Here is an 18,473-nt window from a genome sequence, read left to right on the forward strand (position 1 = left end):
TAGCTGAATTTATTCCGTCTCTCCAGCTGTGTCTTTATACTCACTAACCAATCTCTCCTTATACTCCTATCTCTTTACCCTACCCAACATCTGGTAGCTATTGCTCTACTATTTTATGAGCTTAGGTAACTGAAACTTTTACTGTAAGTTTTCCATTAGAGATTTCCTGAAATTTCAACTGATTGTCAAAATGAATATCATTAGGTTTTTACAAAAATAAAGATAAAAAACTGAGCTCATTTGCAGTATATCATGGCTTTTTAAATTGACTATTGAGAACCATAACTAAAGTAAATAAATCTGACATTCAATGAAGTCCAATGATTGTTCTTCAATGTGTACTTTATGAGACATGATCTCAACTAACCTAAGCTCTTTCTTCTAAAATTTATTTTCAATGCAAAAGCAATTAACTTAAGCTACAAATTTAAGTAATGTATTTGTTTAAAAATACCTATGGCTTCAAGTGTCCTGCCTAAGGCTGAAGGAATTTATAAATGGCAAGTTAGAAGTTTTTTTGGAAATTAAAGTATCATGAGGACGCAACATATTTGGGCTAAGTAATTTGAAAACATCTTTAAAATGCATTTATGTGAGTATCTGAATAATACTGCTTAGTTATCATATTTTTCTCAATAGTTGAGAAATAATTATAGAATACAAAGTAACAATATTCAAATGCTCAGTATCAGTGTCAGTATCATTTGAGGTAGGTGATTTAATCTCAGAACTTTAATTCAATTACCCTTAAACTAACAAGAAATGGCTAAAACTTGAATATAAGACTACTAAATTATATTATTCTCATATCTGTATTTTATGCTTGGACTTAGTTACTAATATTTACATAATTCAGAAGAGGAATCTAGCGAGGAGAAATAATAAAACTCCTGCATTAATAATGTGGCATAAAGTTGTTTGGGCTGGAAGCTGGATATTATGATGTAAAACACCTAACAATGTCAATAAGAAATTAGTTTACTCAACCTCTTTGTATTTTTTAGGCATTTAGTTATGTACCTTAAACTTTTCCACACCTCAGAGTTAATATGAGATATTTAGAAACCAGTAATTAAAGGATTGCAGGTTTTAAGCCATTGCACAGTAATATGGTAAGTCCTTCTTCCAAAAATAGATAAAAAGGCCTGGGGGTATAGTTCAGAGGTAGAATGCCCCTAAATCATTTCCTAGTCTTACAGAGAGAGAGAGAGAGAGAGAGAGAGAGAGAGAGAGAGAGAGAGAGAGAGAGAGAGAGAGAGAGAGGAGAAAAGAGAAATCAGTACTTTCTCCATGTCTGAATCAAGTCAAGTCTTTCCATTTTAAATTGTTCTTCAATTTAGTCAATTAAAAGGGGCCTTAATCTGCATCTATGACAAGGGCTACTTTGCTTGTCCTCAATTATTGACAAGACATCTGGCCCTTCTACTTAAATACTACTTTTCTGTTAATTTTATATCTGATACCCTTGAAAATAATTATACTACCTCAAATTCATTTAGAAAATTTTTAAGTTTATAAATCACTTTTGCCCTTATTATTTTAAATTGCTTTTATATATACAAAGGGAGAGGAGTGGGACAAGATGGGGGTGGCCACTAAATAGGACATGCATTCCTCCTAGAAGCTCTGGACACCAGATTTTGGTTTAATAACTGATTGGGACAACTTAAGGAGGTATTTTCAGCCATGACTTACTATCTAGAATACAGGAGAGAGAGTGGATATTAGAAGCAAGATGACAAGGAGGTGCCCACCACACAAGAAACATGATTTTTTGAAGAACATCCCAGAAGAGATTAGAGAAAAGACCAATTTAGCTGCTCATACTGAGGCACTCTTAACAACATACCTTGTAAGAAAAATGATCCAGGTGTGGTGGAGGGAGCCTAGCAGTGCCAGGCGGGAAGACCCTCTGTGTGTCCCAGGGAACTCAGTGTTCTGGGCCACAGCGCTCCTCTATGCTGCTCTGCCTCTCCCAAATACTGGCCACTGGGGACAACGTGGTGTGCTCGGAACAGCAGATCCTGCTGTATGTGGTAAGGCTGTGGCCTCCACTTTTGGAGGGGAGATAAAATCCATTGCTGCTGAGTGCTCGATCTCACAACCTCTTTAAAACATACATACTGTCTTCTTATATTAAAAATATTGGAGAGGGCCCAAGATGGCAGTAGTGGCAGCCAATATTCAACAAATGCAGACAAATCCTATCCAAACCACCTTGAACTTTTGGAAGAAAATCTCCGCGAAGGGGGACTGCTCCTGCTGCACACGCTTAGGAACTCTGGACATCATACCTTGTAAGGAAGGTGCTCAGGAGAATGGCTATGGTGGCAGGAGCATCAGCAGTGGCCAGTATTTGGGAGAGGCAGAGATCAGATCTAATCCAACTCGAACTTTTGAAAAAATTTTCCCAAAGTTAGACTGCTACCGCTGTGCATGCTCGGGAATTCTAGACAATATGCTGTGTGGGAAGTGTTTGGGTGTGAAGAGCCCCACCCATTGCCTGCTAGCTCGAAGACCTAAAAATAGCGCCGAGCAGAAGCTCTGTGAGGCCCATTAAGCAGTAAACAACTTTCAGGAAGTCCGGTAACCGGAGCATGGGGCGCACGGGAACACAACATACCACTGTTTGTAACAAATGAGCTAATTTTGCATGGAGCGAGTGATCTGAGGCTGATTGGCTGCTTGGGATATATAAGCGGGGAGCGGGGAGCGGAGAAGAGGAGAGTATGTAAGGGCCTGGGATAATAAAGAGTCCGAAGAAGATCGTCTCCGGTGTCGTGCTTGAAAGCGGCAAGTGGTGGCCCGTACGGGGAATCTCTCTCAACGAGACGGTCAGAACTTTGGACTTTCCAGGGCAGCCGGCTGGTAAGTTCTCCTGTGAAGAGGGAGGCTCTACAAAGTAGAGGATCATAAGATTGTTCTTTCCCAACTCCGTTTGAGGACGAAGGGGAGCTCCTTTGAGGGGAGGATTTATAGGGTAGTATACTCTCAGGCTGGACCTGAGGCTGAATAGGTATGGGAAATAATCCATCTCATCCAATACAAAAGGCTTTAAAAGCCTTATTAAACGGAAAGGGGTTAAAACTTAGGGATAAGACTATTCAGGGTTTTTTGAGCCAAGTGGATGAGGTGGCCCCTTGGTTTGCAGTATCAGGAAACTTGACCCTGGCAAGTTGGGATAAGTTAGGGAAGGATATTAAAAGGGCAGAGAAAAACAATCAAGTCACGGGAGGAACTTATCCTTTGTGGCGCCTCGTCAGGGCATGTTTGGAGCAGAAATACTACAAACCGCTAGTGCGAGAGGGACAAGTGGCACTTGATCTGTTAAAAGAGGAACGGTCCACTTCCTCTCACCCAGCTAGTGAACTAGGCTCTGAAGGGGAGGGGGACTCGGATGAGGAACTTGCGGCAATAGAGGAGGAAGTCAACAGATTAACCCTAGCTACGGGCCCCTCGCAGGGCTCTGTTCCTCCGCCCTATAATCCCTCAGCTCCAGGACAAAGCGGAGGCCGCTCCTTTAATGAAAAGGTATGGCGTGAGCCGGAAATGTTACTATCCAGACAGGCTTTCCCCGTGTTTCAACCACAAGGAGGAGGACCTCGGTATCATGAGCCTTTAGATTATAAGCTTGTAAAACATATTGCTGAGTCCGTGCGGACTTATGGTACCAATGCTGCATACACCGTAGCCACCTTAGAAAGCATTTACAGGTATGCCATGACCCCTGGAGATTGGCAGAACTTGGCCCGAGCGGCTTTGACCCCAGGACAGTATTTAGATTGGAAGGCTTTCCTTATTGAGTTCGCAGCAGAGCAAGCAGCGGTGAATCAGGCCGCAGGACAACCTGCCTGGAATTTGGATATGCTTTTGGGACAGGGACAATTTGCTAACAACCAGACCTGTTACCCTCAACAAATGTATGATCAGATAAACAATTTGGCCACCAGGGCATGGAAAAGTTTGCCTAATAAAGGGGAGGTGTCAGGCAATCTTACTAAGATAATTCAAGGTCCCACTGAGCCTTTTTCTGATTTTGTGGCTAGGATGGTAGAAGCTGCTGGACGAATATTCGGGGATGTCGATGCAGCCATGCCACTTGTTAAACAGCTTATTTTCGAACAATGTAATACTAAATGCACAAATGTACAATGCTATAGAGACACACCAAACACCCCAATGGCCCAATCTCCAACCGCCCAAGGAATCCGGAGAGCCACTCCCGGTTCAGCGGGATTGGACCTCTGTGCCACCACCCGGCTGGTATTAACCCCTCGAATGGGAATTCAAATTATGTCAACTGATATGTCAGGGCCATTACCCCCAGAAACGGTGGACATAGTTTTGGGGCGATCATCATCCACCATGAAAGGCCTAATAACTCATCCTGGAGTTATTGACCAAGATTATGAGGGCGTTATAAAGGTTATGGTCTCCGCCCCCAGAGGAATTGTTGCCATCTCTCCTGGTGATCGGATAGCGCAGCTGTTATTATTACCTAGTCTACATTCTCTCTTCCCTTCAAAAAAGGAACAGCGAGGAGAAAAAGGGTTTGGGTCCTCTGATACTAATATAATATCTCTCGCCTTTGATATGGGAAAACAACCTTTAATTACTTTGAAAGTGGAGGGAAAGCCGATTCTAGGATTGCTTGATACAGGGGCAGATACTAGTGTAATTGCTTCTAAGGATTGGCCCCCCGCCTGGCCCATAAAAAAGGCTGACACACAGCTTAGAGGATTAGGATACATTAAAACACCTGATATTAGTGCTAGACCCCTTCATTGGGAGGACCAAAAAAAACATTCTGGGACCTTTACACCCTATATGCTGGAAATTCCGGTCTCCTTGTGGGGTCGAGATCTACTTCTGGACATGGGATTCCGATTACATAATGAGTATTCTCCCCAGGCGCTACATATGTTTAACAAGCAAGGTTTTCATCCATCATTTGGATTAGGGCAAAACCTACAGGGACGGAGGAGCCCTGTCCCCACTGAAGGACAAAACACTAAACAGGGATTGGGTTTTGTGGAGTAGCCACTGGGGAGGCAATTCCCATCACTTGGAAGACGGGGGATCCAATATGGGTTTCCCAGTGGCCTCTCCCCCGTGAAAAATTGGAAGCAGCAAAAGAGTTAGTAAAAGAACAACTAAAATTAGGACATATCCAATCATCCACATCACCCTGGAATACCCCTATATTTGTAATAAAGAAAAAATCAGGAAAATGGAGACTATTACATGATCTCCGAGCCATAAATGAACAAATGCAAGTTATGGGACCAGTCCAACGTGGACTCCCCCTTCTCTCAACTATTCCAAAATTCTGGCCAATTATAGTGATTGATATAAAAGATTGCTTTTTCTCTATACCATTAAATCCTCTAGATACCCCACGTTTTGCTTTTACTGTGCCATCCCTAAACCAAGAGCAAATTGACCAGAGATATGAGTGGAGAGTGCTCCCCCAGGGTATGGCGAATAGCCCCACTCTTTGTCAACTATATGTGGATGCTGCCTTACAACCTGTTAGGGATAAATTCCCTCCATTGCGTTGTCTCCATTATATGGATGATATCCTATTAGCCTGTGAAAATGAAAAGGTACTGGATGAAGCGTATTGTGTGCTTGTTAAAGCCCTTGAGGAAAAGGGTTTAGTTATAGCATCTGAAAAGGTTCAAAAGGGCACCGTCACCCATTTTTTGGGAAATATTCTTTATCCCAATTTTGTCACGCCTCAAAAGGTCACCATTCGTACAGACCAGTTACACACTTTAAATGATTTTCAAAAGTTATTAGGAGATATTAATTGGATACGTCCTGCTTTAGGAATCCCAAATTTTATGCTAAAACCTTTATATGATATCCTCAAAGGAGATTCTTCCTTAACCTCTCCTAGAATGCTGACTGCTGAAGCCCGGGAAGCCTTAAGTTTGGTAGAACAAGCTTTAACTAAGGCTTCCCTTAAGCGCATTTCACCGAGGGATTCTATTTGGGCATGCATACTGGCTACTGAGCTCCAACCCACTGGGGTCTTATGGCAACAAGGACCTCTATTATGGATTCATCCTAAACTATCTCCTCAAAAGGTTATTGAGTATTATCCCTCTATGGTGGCAAAGGTTGCTGTTCTTGCCATACAGCAATGTATTCAACATTTTGGCCAAACCCCTAATAAGCTTATTGTTCCCTATAGTAAACACCAAATATTAATTTTACAAACCTCCCTGGATGATTGGGCTATATTACGATGTGTGTTTAATGGAGAGATAGATAATCACTTACCTAAAGATCCTATATTACATTTTGCAACTCAACATCCTATTATCTTTCCAACCATAACCAGAAGAACACCTATACCCTTCGCTATCAATATTTTTACTGATGGATCAAAATCTGGCCTTGGCGCTTTTATGATAGAAGGACAAAAACCCATAGTTGTTCAATATCAGCATATATCACCTCAGCTAGTTGAACTAAATATTATATTAGAAGTGTTTGAGAGATATGATTCTTCCTTTAATTTGTTATCGGACTCCTCCTATGCTGTAGAGATGATAAAGTCCCTTGAATGTGCGGGGCAAATATCAACACATACGCCCATCCACTACTTGGCATCTAAAATTCAACATTTAATTTTGATGAGGAAAAATCCCTTTTATGTACAACATATTAGGGCACATACAGGCTTACCAGGGCCTGTTGCCCAAGGTAATGATTATGTAGATAAGCTTACGAAGATGCCCATGATTTTCTCTCTCACCCCACTTCAACGGGCACAAGATTTTCATCGCCAGTTTCATGTAAATGCTAAAACTTTACAGATTAAATTTAAAATTCCTCGTTGTCAAGCCCGTGACATCATCAAGGCCTGTGGTACTTGTGCACCCTTTATCCCCTCTTCTAATGTTGGTGTTTGCCCACGTGGGTTGCTCCCCTTACATTTATGGCAAATGGATGTGACCCATATACCTGAATTTGGCTCTGTTAAGTATGTACATGTTTCTGTTGATACTGTTTCTGGAATTATATATGCTTCTACTCACACAGGGGAAAAAGCTCGTGACGTTATCGCTCATTGTCTTGAAGCTTGGGCAGCATGAAATGTGCCAAAAGAAATAAAAACTGATAATGGTCCGGCTTATACCTCACAAAAATTTCAGTCTTTCTGTAAACAGATGGGCGTAACATTAAAACATGGCCTTCCATATAATCCTCAAGGACAGGGCATTGTTGAACGCGCCCATCGCACAATAAAAGAATGTCTAATAAAACAAAAAGGGGGAATAGGTGAGAATCTGAAACCAAGGCAGCGATTATCTTTGGCACTTTTTACTTTAAATTTTTTAAATTTAGATATTAATGGCAAATCGGCCGCAGATCGCCATTTTTGTCCTTCTAGTATTCCCCATGATATGGTAAAATGGAAAGATGTCCTCACCGGAAAATGGAAGGGACCTGATCCGGTACTCACATGGGCCAGAGGCTCTGTTTGTGTTTTCCCACAGGATGGAACCGATCCGATTTGGATCCCAGAGAGACTGACTCGTCAAATAATATCGCAAGATGGCGCCTCAGGGATGGATACACCTGATCACCATGCTGATCTGGACAAAACCAGTATGGAGTGAGCAACAATGGGGCAACTGGAGCTGGGAGTTTGATAAACTCACCGAACAATTACGTGCTGAAATCATCAAGGTCAACACCACCCGAATCGACCGAACAATTACGTGCTGAAATCATCAAGGTCAACACCACCCGAATCGACCCCAAAGTGGCCCAAACGCTGGCGTCCCGGATCCAGAAGGCAGCATTCCATCTAAAAGAATGGGCCGGGTTGGGAGCATTGGGATTTTGTTTTGTTTTCCTGTGCATTCTATGTCTCTGTTGCCTGAGACGTTTATTTCTGCAGAGGGCCAAGGATCAGATGCTCCTAGCTCAGGCTTTCATGGCGGTTAAAGCAGGACAATCGCCTACTGTTTGGCTAGCCGCAATGGAAAAATCATAAAGCAGAATGTCAGCAAGGACTACACTTGGGACCCCGGGAGGGTGCATCCCAAGGAGGATATGCTCAGCTACATACGGGTTACCACTGTATTGCTCGCCCGTCCCTGCAAAAAAGGTGGTGGCAAATAATTGCATAAACTATAGCAGGGGTTGAGTCCTCTATCCTCTTCTGCTTAAAAACAAAAAGGGGGAACTGTGAAGAGCCCCACCCATTGCCTGCTAGCTCGAAGACCTAAAAATAGCGCCGAGCAGAAGCTCTGTGAGGCCCATTAAGCAGTAAACAACTTTCAGGAAGTCCGGTAACCGGAGCATGGGGCGCACGGGAACACAACATACCACTGTTTGTAACAAATGAGCTAATTTTGCATGGAGCGAGTGATCTGAGGCTGATTGGCTGCTTGGGATATATAAGCGGGGAGCGGGGAGCGGAGAAGAGGAGAGTATGTAAGGGCCTGGGATAATAAAGAGTCCGAAGAAGATCGTCTCCGGTGTCGTGCTTGAAAGCGGCATTTGGGAGATAACCGAGATGGTGATAGTGGTGGCGGTGGCCACCAGTAATTGGGAGAGGCAGAGATCTGATCCAATCAACCTCAATCTTTTAAAGAAATCTCCCCAAAGCTAGGCTGCTACTTCCATGCATGTTCAGGAATTCTGGAAAACAGCTGTCTGAGAAAAGTGTGTGGGAGAGAACTGAGTTGGGGTTAGCAGTGGAGGAGGCAGCGGTGACGACCAGTATTTGGAAGAGGCAGAGATCTGATCCAATTCACCTGGATCTTTTGAAGAAATCTCCCCAAAGGTAGAATGCTACCACCACACATGCTCGGGAATTTGGGACAACATGCTGTGTGAAAAAGGTGCTCGGAAGAGAACTGAGGTGGCAGTGGCAGCAGCAGTGGTGGCCAGTATTTGGGAGAGGCAGAAATCTAATCCAGCTTAAACTTTTGAAGAAATCTCCCCAAAGATAGACTGCTACTCCTGCCCTTGCTCGGGAATTCTGGAAAACATGATGTGTAGGTAAGGTGTTCAGGAGAACTGAGATGGCAATGGCAGTGGCAGCAGTGACCAGTTTTTGGAGAGACAAATGGATCCAGTCCAATCCACCTTTAACATTTGTGGAAATCTCCCCAAAAGTAGACTGCTCCTGCCTCACATGCTCGGGAATTTTGGACAACATGCTAAGTGATAAAACTGTTTGGGGCATATCAGAGGGAGCCCCGCATAGGTGGGTTGGGCCACCATGCTGCATGTTCTGGGAGACATAAGCCCATATGGCCACCAGGCTCCTCTGCGCAGTGCAGGAGGCCAGGGTCCAGGAGAAGCAGCAGAGCCTGCTCTCTATAGTGAAGCTGTGGACTTCTGCCTTTGAAGGGGAGACAAAATTCATTGCCACCAGGTTTTCAGGATTCCAGCTTTTGCAAAAGTCATGTACTGCTTTCTCATATTAAAAATAAAAAAGGAAGAAAACAGGGAACATCTGAAGATGATCTGCTCACAGTGACAGAGACCTGAACCCACAGCACAGCGAGGCTGGTATCGGGCCCTCTGAGGCCAGGATAGGAGAATGCTGGGAGGCAAGGTCAGTTCTGGGGCCAGCTAGGCTGGGATAGGAGACTGCCATTTGGCAAGACCAGTGCCGGAGGCAAGGAGGCCAGGATTGGAACCTTCTGGGCGGCAAGGCAGAGGTCGAGGCCTGCGAGGCCGGAATTGGAGCCTGCTGTGTAGTGAGGTTGGTTCCAGGGCCAGTGAGACTGGAATCAGAGCCTCCCATAAGACAAGGCCAGTGCTGGGGCAAGTGAGGCTGGGATCGGAGCCTGCCATGTGGCAAGACGGGTGCTGAGGCCAGTGAGGCCAGGATCTGAGCCTGCCATGAGGCAAGGCCAGTGCTGGGGCCAGCAATGACTGGATCAGAGCCTGCCATAAGGCAAGGCTGGTGCCGGGGCCAGCAAGGCTGGTATAGGAACCTGCCATAGGGCAAGGCCAGTTCTGAGGCCTCCAAGGCTAGGATCATAGCCTGTCATGCATCAAGGTCGGTGCTGGGACCAGTGAGGCTGGGATCAGAGCCTGCCATGAGGTAAGGCTGGTGTTGGGGCCTTTGAGAGTTGGATTGGAGCCTGAAATGTGGCATCCACAGGGAAATATCACAGAAAATAAAAATCAAATGCTTCTCCCATTATACAAAAAGTAGGAAGAAATAGGTAATAGGAGGAAATCTAGTTGAAGAAAGGTCCCAATGGAGGAGCAATAAAAGTGACCTAACAAAATGGATGGGAAGGGGGAAGATGGAATCTCTTTAAAGCACATTATGTACTTAAACAAATATATCAAAGTCAATCACTAAATCAAGCATGGGATAGAAGGAGGGGGAGTGAATGGGATGGGGATTGGATTAAGGCTAATTGGGTGCTTGTATATCCTCACAAATCTTGTATTCCATTGAGATGTTTGACTACAATGCACCGATAAAAATATGTTTAAAAATAAATAAATTGCTTTTATAATAGCACTAAAGGCAAGGATTATAACTTTTGTTTCACTGAGATTAATTGATTCTTCCTATGTTGCAGAGGAACCAAGTTTCCTGATTCTGATTCTATCATACATTTTAATATTCCAAACTGTGACAGAAAAACCAAGGTGGATGACTAGCTTCCATCAACTTGACACACAGTGTCTGTACCCCACAAACTGGCATAGATTACACAAATAGCAGCAATTCTTCTAAAGACTATAAATATAATTCCATAAAAATTACATATTTGTTTAAAATATCCCTAGAGTCTTTGAAATAATTTCATAGCCTTCAAAAAATATCATTTGCATAGGAGAGTGAAAGAGAGATGATAAAAATAATAGAGTCTGACTCTAAGGTTCAAAGTCAGACAAATTCATCATAGAAGAATCAAATACATTATTTTCTCCTTTAGGACTACCTATTCATCAAATGAAGTGAATCAAACTTGACTAATGACTTCATTCCCAAAGTACTTTGATGAAAAATGGCAAATCTCTACAAATAGAGTCAGAGAGGATACTGCCATGCTTATTCTCAACCATTAAATTGATTCCTTAAATATGTAAAAAGTTATTGTATATCAGAACAACTCTAATATTATTTTTAAATGTATTAAGATTCAAAAGAATTTTATCTTTAAATAATAAAAGTATATTCTTGATGAATTAAATAAAAATTGAAAGTATGTTATTTTATAAAATAAATTATATTTTTTCTGTTGACTTCCATTATCATGTAAGAAAGGCTGCATATATATTGTTATGGAACTAAAATTGTAAGGGTTTTCTCTTTCACATATTCTAATCTTCTTTGCTCATCCTTGTACATGGTAACTAGTTATCTTTACAGAAACATTAAAACAAAATGAAAGGGTAACATCTGTAAAGATAAAAATATAATATTGCTTGCAATCTGCCAGATCTCACTAACTATTAGTGTGAGAATTAGTATGGGTCAAGGTTTTCTAAAGCAGTGCTTTCCTAAATGGATTATTGATAGCAGAAATTATGAGAAATAAACAAATGAAACAGATATATTCAAAGATGCTATTTATCATTGCTATAACATTTTTTAAGTTAGGTCATTGATGGGCCCAGCCCGTCAAGAGTGGGGCTGATCAGGAAGGTTGAGTACCGACGGGCCCGGACAACAGCAACACATGGAGCCGGGAGCCAAGTCAAGCAGGAGCTTGTTTATTCCTCTTCAAGCAATATATATTCACAAAAACACGAGGGGAATTTCCAATGAGGAAATAGCCTAGGCTATCAGGATAAAGATCACCAGCATGTAGTTCACAGCCAATCCCAGGCCACTCATGTGTGCAGAAGCTCCTTTAAAGGGAAAAAGGGAAAAACTACTCAGTCTCCCCACCCATAATGAATGGGGAAACCAGGCCTTTGTAACTTCCTCCAGGCCTCAACTTAGCCCCTTTTCTGTGGAAGTTCTTAAACATTGCCTAAGGCTTAGCCTGCAGGCTGCTCAGGCTGAGGGAGGCTGCATCCCTTTAGGCGCTGTATGCACATGCCCCAACAGGTCATTCCATTTTTTCTCAAAATACATTTTAGATCTTTGTTATGTAAATTTTGGAATGTCATAATATTATATTGGCTCAATAGATTTCTGACACTTGTTGTGAGCATCAATAAACTCTTATTAAAATACAAATAAATTAATGAACAAATTTATGGATATATAAAATTTTCCCAATTTTGTTTTTTCAAAAAATAAGTAACTTGTTAACTCTAAGGAGAATTTTTACATAATATTTATTGTTTTGTATTTTTCTTGCCATAATTTTTGAGCTTTCAAATATATGGCAGTATAAATTCTTTATAGTTTAAGATGTCTGAATTTATTTTAATGAATGAAGTCTAAAAATGTTTTAGTGTTTGTGTTTCCTATTTTTCAAATTAGTAAAACTTACATGTTAGAAGCCAATTACATTTCAGAAAGTTCAAAATCAGAATAAAGGTAAAAGGTGCATATGGAATCACTTAGCTCATCTCTCGCATTGACAGCCACATGGAAAAACAGTTGAAAAGAGTACTAGATTTAGCAAAATCTTCAGGTATGATTGAAACCAAGATTTATGATATTATGTTTTATAAAAGAGTCTGGTTATTTCAGATTTCCTTTCATTCATCAGTATACCTTCAAAAGCAAATATTGCTTCTCAGCTTTGACTTTTATAACTTTTTAACTGTTTTTGATCTCATATAGTTTTTTTTTTTAACCACAAGTCAGTTCAAGTAACCTCAAAATGACATTCTGAGACCAATGACTAAAAGAAAGAAACTTTAGAGGGTGGAATTCTGTGCCTACCTTTAGTGATGATAAATTATGAACTTGTCAACAAATATGAGGCAGTCATACATTCTCTCTACCTTTTTTGATGACTTTGATATAAAAAATTCCTGACTACATAAAGATGTAGGTTCAAGTTGTGACATTCTGGACAATTTGCTTTTCAATGTAAAAATATATAAACTTAGCTGGGCATGGTGACATAAACCTAGTACCTGAGAGGATCCTGTAGACAGGAGGATTGTAAGTTCAAGGCCAGACTCAGGAAATTAGCAAGACTCTCCGTAACTTTCTTTTCTTAATTCATTTTTTATGTGGATCATATTAAAAATGACATGCATTCAAACTGTGCTTGATGCCCTTTCCTCCTCTAACTTCCCCTCTCCCTACCAACAATGAGTGTAGAATGACCATGCTATATTCATACTTTTACACATATTCAAATATAGCTCCTCATTAATCAACCTCGGCCTTCTTCGTCTACTACCCTTCTATTCTATCTTTTCTGAGGTTTTCCCTCCATTATCTGAAGACCCTCTGATATTCCAAACAGTTCCTAGTTTAGGAATATTAGAGAAAGCATATGTCCCTTCTTTTTCTGTGCTTGGCTGATCTCACTTAACATAATGTTCTCCAGGTCTTTCCATCTTCTTGATAATGACATTATTTTGTTCTTCTTTATTGCTGAGTATAATTCTTATTGTTTGTACTTCCCATAAATTTGCAATCCATTCATCTGTTGATGGAGACCTAAGTTGGCTCCATATTTTGGCTATTAGAAATTGTGCTGTATGAACACGAGTATGCATATGTTACTGTAGTTCTTTGATTTCAACCCCTTTGGAAAGATACCCAGGAGTGGTATAGCCAGATCATATGGTGGATCCATTCCCAATTTTCTAAGGAATCTCCATAATGATCTCCATAGTGGCTGAATTATTTTGCACTCCCAAAAACAGTGTAAAAGAGTTCCTCTTTCTTCGCATCCTCACCAGCATTTGTTGTTGATTTCTTTCTTTTTTTTTTTTTTTGGCTTAGATTTTTTAAAGTATTTTTATTGCTGCATTGTAGTCATACATCTTAATGATATAAAAGATCTGTGGAAACATACATGCACACATCACCCAATTAGCCTTATCCAGTCTCCATTCCATTCCCTCCCCATTCTTCCTTCCCATGCTTGGCTTAGTGATTGACTTTGATATGTTTGTTTAAATATATCATGTGCTTTAGAGAGTTTTCTTTTTCCCCCCTCCCATACCCTCAGTTAGGTCACCTTATTTGCTCCTCTATAGGATCTCCTTTTTCATCTAGAGTTCCTCCTGTTACCCATTTCTCTCTAGCTTTTGCATATTAGGGAAAGCATCTGATTTCTTACTTTTTGTGATTAACTAATCTCACTTAGCATAATGTCCTTTAGTTCCATCCATTTCCCTGTAAATGATGTAATTGTGTTTTTCTTTATGGCTGACTAAAATTCCATTGAGTACATATCCCACAGTTTTGTAATCCATTCATCTGTTGATGGGCATCTTGGCTGGTTCCATAGTTTGGCAATGGTGAATTGTGCAGGTATAAACATAGATATTCATGCACTTGATTGGTAGTTTGTTTTCCTTTCCTTTGGGTAGATACCCAGAAGTGATATTGCTGGATAGAATGGTAAGTTCATTCCCATTCTTCTGAGATCCTCCATATAGTTTTCCAAAGTGGTTGCACTAATTTGCAATTCTACCAATAATGTTTTAGAGTTCCCACTTCTCCACATTCTCTCCAGCATTTGTTGTTTGTGTTTTGAATAATTGCCATTCTAGTTGTAGTTAGGTGAAATCTCCAGGTAGTTTTGATTTGCATCTCTCTGGTTGCCAATGATGCTGGACAGTTTTGCGTGCATTTATTGGCCATTTGAATTTCTTCTTTCATTAAGTGTCTATTTAATTCACTTGCCAATTTTTTGATTGGGTTATTTGTTTTCTTAATGTTGAGTTTATTGAATTCTCTGCATATTCTAGATATTAGTCCTCTATCCAAGGTGTAGGTGACAAAAATAAGAACTAATATCTAGAATATACCAAGAACTCAAGAAACTCAGCACTAAAAAAACAAATAACCCAACCCAAAATGGGCAAATGAATTAAATAGACATTTCTCAGTAACTTTCACAAGATTCTCAGCAAACCTATTTCAATAAAAAAATTAAAAAGGGCTGGGGTGTAGCTTGGTGGTAGAACACCCCTGGATTCAATCTCCAGTAACACAAAGAAAAGAAAGAGAAAAAGAAAGAAAGAGAGAGAGAGAGAGAGAAAGAGAGAGAAGAAGAAGAAGAAGAAGAAGAAGAAGAAGAAGAAGAAGAAGAAGAAGAAGAAGAAGAAGTCGAAGAAGAAAGAAAAGTGTAAGCCTAAATTATAAAATGTCTCCTTTGAGATAGACCTTTACAGGTGTAGGTTTTATGAGTCAATAAATTTTAAATTAAATATTTTGAATATTTACTGAGAAACATATAAAAATAACCATAGTTTAAAAAAATTAAAAAATGCTGTAGTCTCAAAGATATTAGACAACTTCAAACACTGTGGAAGCTATGTAACAAATTTGCCACTTGCCTTCCATAATGATTGAACATATCATCTTCTCCATATTGAGATGTCTTCTTACAAAAAAAAGTAAAAAAATCATATTGAACTTTTCCAAGCTTGATGCTTTCTGCCAGTGGATGTCAACCAGGAAGCATCACCAAAGACTTTTTTCATAATGCCATTATTTAAGCCAGAGTCTCAAAAAGAGCTAGAGAAGTCCCTTATCAGAGGGCTAACCTTTGAAACAAACTGAGAATCTGAGAGACAATTTTAAGCTACTGAAGTTACTCATGGACTGTGTGATAATGAGAGACAAAAACACCAATCAATGGCTTTTAGTTTGCCATTTGGGCAACTCTGAAGAATGGCTGCAGCCATGAATAATAGGTAGATGGAAAGTAGTAGGACCAATTAAAGCTGTCTCAAGAGAAGATTTGAAAGGAATTGGTGCACACTTAACTGTGAAAAAGATCTTTTCTGGTGGAATTAAAGAGGAATATCATCTAAGAGATTATCTTGAAAACTGTGTGAAATAGAAATGATTTAAATTATGAATGAACAAGGTAGTGGAAAATAGAGGAAAACTGCTTCTGAGATCTTTAATAAATAAAATCAGAGATTAAAAGGTAAACATTACAGTGAATGACACAGAAAATATTGTCAGAAAGTATTATGAGCAAATGTATGCCCAAAATTTGATAACCTAGAAGAAATGGACAAATTCCTAGACATATACACATTATCAAGAATCAATAATGAAGAAATAGAAAATCTGAGCAGACCAATAGTAAATAGCAAGATCAAATCAATAATAAAAAAAAAATCTTCCATGAAAAAAAAATCCAAGACCAGATTGCTTCCCTGCTGAATTCTGACAAACATTTTAAGGACATCAAATACCAATTCTCTTTAAGCTTTTCCAATAAAAATAGAAGGGAATGGAATTCTTTATAGCATACACTAATAATCAAGTATGGCACTGATACCAAAATCAGGTAAGGATATAACAACAACAAAAACTATAGACCAATGCCCTTGATGAAGATAGATGCAAAAAATCCTCAAAAATAAAATAACAACTAACAAAATTCAATAGCACATTAAAAAGATTATTCATCTTGACTAAGCGAGATTAATCTGAGAGATGAAAAAATGGTTCAATATACACAAGCCAATAAGTGTAATACATTACATCAACAGAACAAAGGGAAAAAAATGTAAGGCCACTTCAATTGATGCAGAAAAGATACTCAATAAAATTTCAGCACCTCTTTTTAATAAAAATGTTGAACAAATTAGGCATTCAAGGAACATACCTCCACATAACAAAGATCATTGATCATGAACCAACAGTCAATGGCATACTGAATGGGGATAAACTGAAAGCTATACAATGAAATTTTACTCAGCTATAAAGAAGAACACAGTTATGTCATTTACAGGAAAATAGATGGAACAGGAGAACATTATGCTAAGTGAGATTAGTAAGTTACAAAAGAAATCAGATGTTTTCCCTAATATGAGGAAGCTAGGGAGAAAATGGGTCATAGGAGGAACTCTAGATGAAGAAGGAGATTCCATAGATAAACAAATAAGGAGGCTTAACTGTGCGGGATGGGAGGGGGAGGAGGGAAATTCCCTACTGTACATGATGTACCTTCACAAACATTTCAAAATCAACCACTAGACCAAACATAAAACAAAGAAAGGGGACAGAAATGGAGTGGGAATTGGGTAAGGGTTAATTGGGTGATGTGTGCATGTGTGCCTCCACCATCTTGTACTCCATTAAAATGTATGTCTACAATGCATTAATTAAAAAATTAAAAAAGGAAAGCTTTTCTCTCTTTAAGATCTGGATTAAGCCCGGCATGGTGGCACATGCTTGTAATCCCAGCATTTGGGAGGCTGAGACCGAAGGATCGCGGTTCGCGGACAGCCTCAGCTACTAAGTGAGGCCTTCTGCAAATCAGTGAGACCCAGTTTCAAAATAAAAAAAAAATAAAAAATAAATTGGGCAGGGGGTGTATCTTGGAGGTCGAATGCCCCTGGGTTCCATCCCCAGACCTGAAAAAAAAAAAAAAAAGATCTGGATTAAGGCAAGCATGCTCACTTGGCCATCATTTTTTTTTTTTCCAAAATAGTAATGAAAGTCAGAAAGTCATCATCAGAGCAAATGAAAAAGAGAACATTCTGCCTGGTGCAATGGCATGCACATGTTTTCTCAGTACCTAGTAGACTGAGATAGGAGTATTTCCAGTTGGAGGCCAGCTTCAGAAATATAGTGAGGCACTGTTTCAAAATAAAAAATTAAAAGGAATGGGGAAGTAGCTCAGTGATAGAACAGTCAGGGTTCAATATTCAGTACAAAAGAAGGAAGGAAGGAAAGAAAAAAAGAAAAAAGGGGATCTGAACTGGAAAGGACAAAATCCAGTGTCACTGTTTGAAGATGAAATGATCTTACATGTAGAAAATCTGAAAAACTCTGCCAAAAATTTATTGGAACAAATAAATTAATTCAATGAAGTTGCAGAATAAAAAACAACACACAAAAGTCAATAGCATTTGTATATGCATTATATATGCAAAATTGCCTGAATTTGGATCAAGAAAGTAATCTCTCTTACAATGGCTATATAAATAAAATAAAACATGTAGGAATAGATTTAATCAAAGAAATGAAAGATAAGATCTCTAAATGAAAAAAAAAAACTTTGCTAATGGTGGTTATCAGAGGCATGAGAGTGTCTCTGTGTGTGAAATGGTTGATCGATGGGGAGTAAATTATTACTAGAGAGGAATAAGAAACTCTGGGGTGGCATTGCATAATATATAAGCTATAGGTAATAATAATGTACTGTATATTTCAGAAACCCAGAGAAAAGTGGTTTGAAACTTTTTTCTTTTTTTAATTGGTGCTTTGTAGACATACATCTCAATGAAGTGCAAGATGGTAGAGGCATACAAGCACAGGACACTCATTTTAGGCCTTCTCCACTTCCCATCCTATCCCCTCCCCCTTCCTCCTTCTAATGTTTGGCTTAGTGATTGACTGTATGTTTGTGAAT

Source organism: Muscardinus avellanarius (assembly GCF_963383645.1).
Source record: "Muscardinus avellanarius genome assembly, chromosome: 5".
Classification (NCBI taxonomy): domain Eukaryota; kingdom Metazoa; phylum Chordata; class Mammalia; order Rodentia; family Gliridae; genus Muscardinus; species Muscardinus avellanarius.